Genomic DNA, 5,078 nt, shown 5'->3' with positions numbered 1-5,078 from the left:
TCAAAAAATATCATGACCTTAAAATAAACTCTTGTTCTGTTATCCGTCATTAAGACGTGTTTCTCCTTTAAATACATTTATTTATTTAAGCATTGTACAGTATTTTAAAAGCAACCAGTTCAGCTCAGTGCAGCAGTCAATGCTAACAAGACCTTTCAGTGTAACTACAGGGAAAATATTGCTCTTCTGGCAAAGAATCTGCTGAGTAATCAGATCACAAAACAATCTGACTCTGCATTATCGGTTCTCTGGAGAAGCCTCCGGGCTTCTTAAGGGGTAAATATTTGATAGTACACTTGATGTTGGATAGAACTACTATAGATACTTAACATTTGTGCAGGGTTACTCACTGAGCGGTTTTGTCTGATTTCACTTGTTTGAAGCAACTCATGGAAGATTATGGTGCAAAGCCTCTTTTTAACATGCATCTTTAGCTCGCAGACAAATATTGGAGCACCTTGCATTACTTATTAAACATGATTTTTGTTTTTGTTTCTTATATTTCAAAAGAAGAAGTTATGAAGCACTCTCAGACTAATGGACTGACTAGTCTGCCTTAAAGTTGCTCCTTGTTCATCTTTGATGAAGAGGTTTGGCCATCCATTATTCTTAAATGAGTGTTCAAAAAAGGGAATATGCCATTTTGTGTGTAGCTGAATACAACTGTGAACATGAATTTGTTCATTTTAAATCTTTTTGAAACTTGTGTGTAAAAGGATGCTGGGTTGAGGCGATTCTTTAGGAGACAGAGCAGTTTCTGTCTGGATGAGCGAAGGACTGAGGGACCAGCTTTAAGTAAGTTGAAGTAACTGCCAACCGAAACACCACCGTGCATAATTTAGCGTCTTCAGCAGTTGAGCAGCGAGTGATCAATAAACTGGAACACATTAGTAAATGTTTAGGGCGTAATGAAAAAATGTAATGGAGGAGTAATTAAATTAGAGGAATAACGTCATCGTGTCTGAAGAGCCCGTGGAGTCTCTGAGCCAGTGAGAGAGGATGGACGGATGCACATAATCAATAGACTGTGCTGGGTTTCCTACCTGGATCGATGCATTCTAATGTACAGGGAAGACGCACACACACACACACACACACACACACACACACACTGGACATCTGTTTTGTGCATGTTGTACGTCACTGTTAATAAATGACCACATCTCTCTGTTATGTTCTGTTTGTAGACAAACGGCGTCCTTTGATTTGCAAGAATTAAAATCATGAAGCTGTTCATGCTTCCATCACATGTTTTTTTTTGTTTAATTTGTTTGTCTCTGTGTGAGTGTGTGTGCAAAGAGAGAGAGAGAGAGAAAATTGTCCTGTTATTTTGTGATGCAACACAATATCAACAAGGCTGACGTGTCATGCCGTCTGCAGCGAGTGAAAAGGTAATGAGGGCTGAGTGGAGCCCTGCAGCCCAATTATGAAGCCAGACTCATTACAACACACACACACACACACAGCAATGCTTGGATGTTTAATCAAATAGTGTGAACTGGTTAGACTCAGACATTAGATTATTTGGAGCAGAAACCAGAGCCCTAAAACAGACTAACAAATCTTTTTAGCCAAAGTGAATGGCTGTTTTCTGTGTAATTGGGGGAGAAAACACTTGATTGGATTTCTTTATTCTTTCAAGCAAACCCTCTGCAGCCACACATTTCACAGACTTGATGCTTCCTTAACCTCTCTTTCAGCTCCACTTCCTCATTGTTTAACCTAATTTATTTCAAACTCACACTCGCCCTTCTTCTGAATAAGCCTGCAGAACATCCATTGGCCTTTTTCAAAACTGTGAATGTATTCTAAATATGAAAAACAAATTAATATATATTTGTCGCTTCAGGAAACACAAATTGAGCTTGACTCAGCCAGTTCAAACAGCTGAACATCTAATTGCAGATGAAGTTTGGGCAAGTTGCATCGTCTTATGCATTTGTACAATTTAAGAAGAAATGTTAGTAAAAATAAGGACCACTTCTGCCTCTGATAAAAAAAAGATCCAACTGAAAACTCAGCCCAGTGTTACCAGCTCTTTCCCAGTGAAAGTAGCCAGCAGCACTAGCTCCAAAAGTTGCTAAATCTATCAAGAAAGTCATCAACACTGACACCCCTCCCTCTAAAGCCACTCCCCCTAAATGATCATAATAAACTTAAATTACAAACATGGCTGTTGTTAGTAGTCAAGCTAGCTAGCGGCTTAACCCACAGGCAGAATACGATCATGAAGACAGACAGGTAGTTTGTTTAATCATTATGTTCGAACCGAATGAAATGATCAAACTTTTTACAGTCCTGCTACAGCCACAGATACCAGATTTGTTTTTGCGTTTTATTCATTGATTGCTGACAGGATGTAATGAGATTTTCAACAAAGAAATATCAAAGATGTCACCCTATCTATTTTTAATCTTTTTTATTTTGCAGCAGTCATTGCTTCCAAAGCTGTAATCAGTTTTGTAAAACTGATGGCTGACGTATTCATTTGGTACATTCTTCCAATTCCTTCCAATTTCTGTACATCACATATGATGACACTATACGTCATATTATTACTATTATTATATCCATGATTTAAACATCTGGTCTGGGATGTTAGCATATGTGATGCATTTATTATTATTATGCATGAACAATGATCATGACGATTATGAAGAAAATGCTTTTGTCTCGTCACATCCACGTACGTAATACTAACAATATAACCCAAAGACGGTGCGCATGCTCGCTGTTTCCCTTGTAATCCGGCGCACGGTTTATCACATCAACACCCTGCCCCACGACCGCTTCATCGGCTGTTACATAACCGCCAGCAGCCAGTGTATCACATCTGCCACAAGATGGCGACGTTCCACCACACGGTGAAATAAATAAAAATATAAATAAATGAATATGACATGTGAGGATGTATCTTTTGCAATGAGGGGACGCTGCGAAAAAAGTCCCCGGATTGGACCGTAAACAAGAAGCACGAGAGAGGGTCGGAGACGGACAGATGAGACACAGACAGAGAGAGGCTGATGTGGATCCTGCGGTGGGACCGACAGCACGACGCCGTTTGAGAGACGACAAACTGCGAGACACATCCTCCAGCGGTGAGTGCAGCTCTCCATCCCGCGGCAGCCTCCGTCCTGTGTCGTGTATTCCGTGTGATTCTGTGTCGTTAACTCACATGGAATATACTAACGTGAAGTACAGAGAGTCTCGGGTGTTACTCTGCTTCACCAGATGGAACTGTAATGACCATAGAGCGGATTTAAGACGGATGGCGCAGCACAATAAAGGTGCTATAGTGCCTTTTGTTACTGGTAATGTCCAAGTGATGAGTGTGATAAAAAAGTAAGGCTCATGAAAACGGCAAAATAACGTTTAATTGAGCGCGAGGTTTCGTAGCGTCAGCTGCACGCGCCACCGATGCACAAGTTGACTTTCCCAGCTGACACGTGCACGTGCACGCACACTCGGCCACCCACTTGTGCGACATTTTTTTCCCAACTGTAGAAACAACAGCAGGGACACATGTTTTTAACAACAATTGTAATCAAGTGTTTGTAGTTTTCACATTTCAGACTACTGGCGACTGGTCGTGAATGCATCCTAAATGATGGGCGGTGTGAATAGAAGCACGAGCTCACAGAGTTGTTGGAAAGCTCGACTCAGAGAGCGACATAGTCATAGTTTATGTGCAATGAAGGTAGTTTATTTATCTCAGGAATAATTAATGAATTATTATCATGCATTTTTATTCAGCTTGTTACTTCGTGAAGGTGTTTATGACACTTTGTGATGGAAGTGTTACTTTCATGGCTGGTGTTCTTATTTCAGAATATTGTTAAGGTGGTCTACTCCAGCATGGTGAACCATATGGAAGATTCCAAACTCTTAAAATTCTATACCATACCTATACTTTCTGTTACAATTTTAGCAGTATCGATTTCATGATTGTGTCTGTGATTTACACATAATGGCCATTAATAACACATTTATTTAAAAAAGCAATATGAGTACAATTAAATACAAAAATAAGCAAAAGTGATGAAAATGTTTAGAAGTGATGCAGCCACTTATATCATTTTATCATCAATATTTTTTTTTAAAGGAACTGATACCAAATGAGTAACGTGAGTACCAAAGTATTGATACCACATATTGTACTGCCCATCCCTAGTGAACCACTGCTAAAACCAGAAATGAGTCAGCATATTAGCACTTCTGGTTCTCGTCTTGAAGTCAATGTTTTTTGAATGTGTTTTTGGTTAGATGCCTGAATTACAGTCTGTGGTTAACACAAGCATAAGAGATTTTAACGTTTTGTTCTACGATATGAAATACGTCCATAAATACCCCTCTGATAAAGAATTAAAGAATAACGGTTTTAAAGGAATAGACATTTTTGGAACTATGCTCATACAAAGATCAATACCACTCTCATATCTGTACTGTAAATACAAAGCCAGCAGCCAGTTAGCTTAGCATATACTGTATACTGGAAACAGAGGGAAGCAGCTGGCCTGGTGCTGTTGAAAATCCATCAGCACCTAGCTTACTAATAACATGTCATATTCCGTTTGTTTAATACACAGCCGAAGTATGAGAAGGACAAGTCATGGCTTTATAGCGTAGCATATCCTGGACTATTACCCGTAGACAGAGCCAGGCTAGCTGTGTCCAGCCTTTATGCTAAGCTAAGCTAACCGTCCGCTGGCTCAGACATGATGGTAGCTCCTTCTCACATAACTCTCTGCACGACTAGCGACTAGGCTACGTGTAAAGTTGAGCTATTCGTTCTCTGCAAGTCTCTGCACAGTATCTGTCATAAAGCAATGGCTGTCTGAAAGCTAGAAGAAAAACATTTCATCTGAATCACCGCTTTGGAAAATGTTTTTTTTAAGTAAGGTTATATGTAATTTGTAGTGAATAGGCTGAAAAAAAGTAAAACCCTGGTATGAATCAGGACGTTTACCAAGTATTGATTTGGGAAAAAGGTAAAGGTTTACAAGTCACAGGAGAAACCTCACAATAGCAAACTGATCTTCATCTTTAGCCTCACCACCATCATTCCTAATTTCATCCTA

Source organism: Anarhichas minor, unplaced genomic scaffold (assembly GCF_050575085.1).
Source record: "Anarhichas minor isolate MPS153535 unplaced genomic scaffold, ASM5057508v1 ptg000136l, whole genome shotgun sequence".
Taxonomy (NCBI): Eukaryota; Metazoa; Chordata; class Actinopteri; order Perciformes; family Anarhichadidae; genus Anarhichas; species Anarhichas minor.
The sequence above is the reverse complement of the archived record's forward strand: the minus strand, read 5'-3'. Positions refer to the sequence as shown.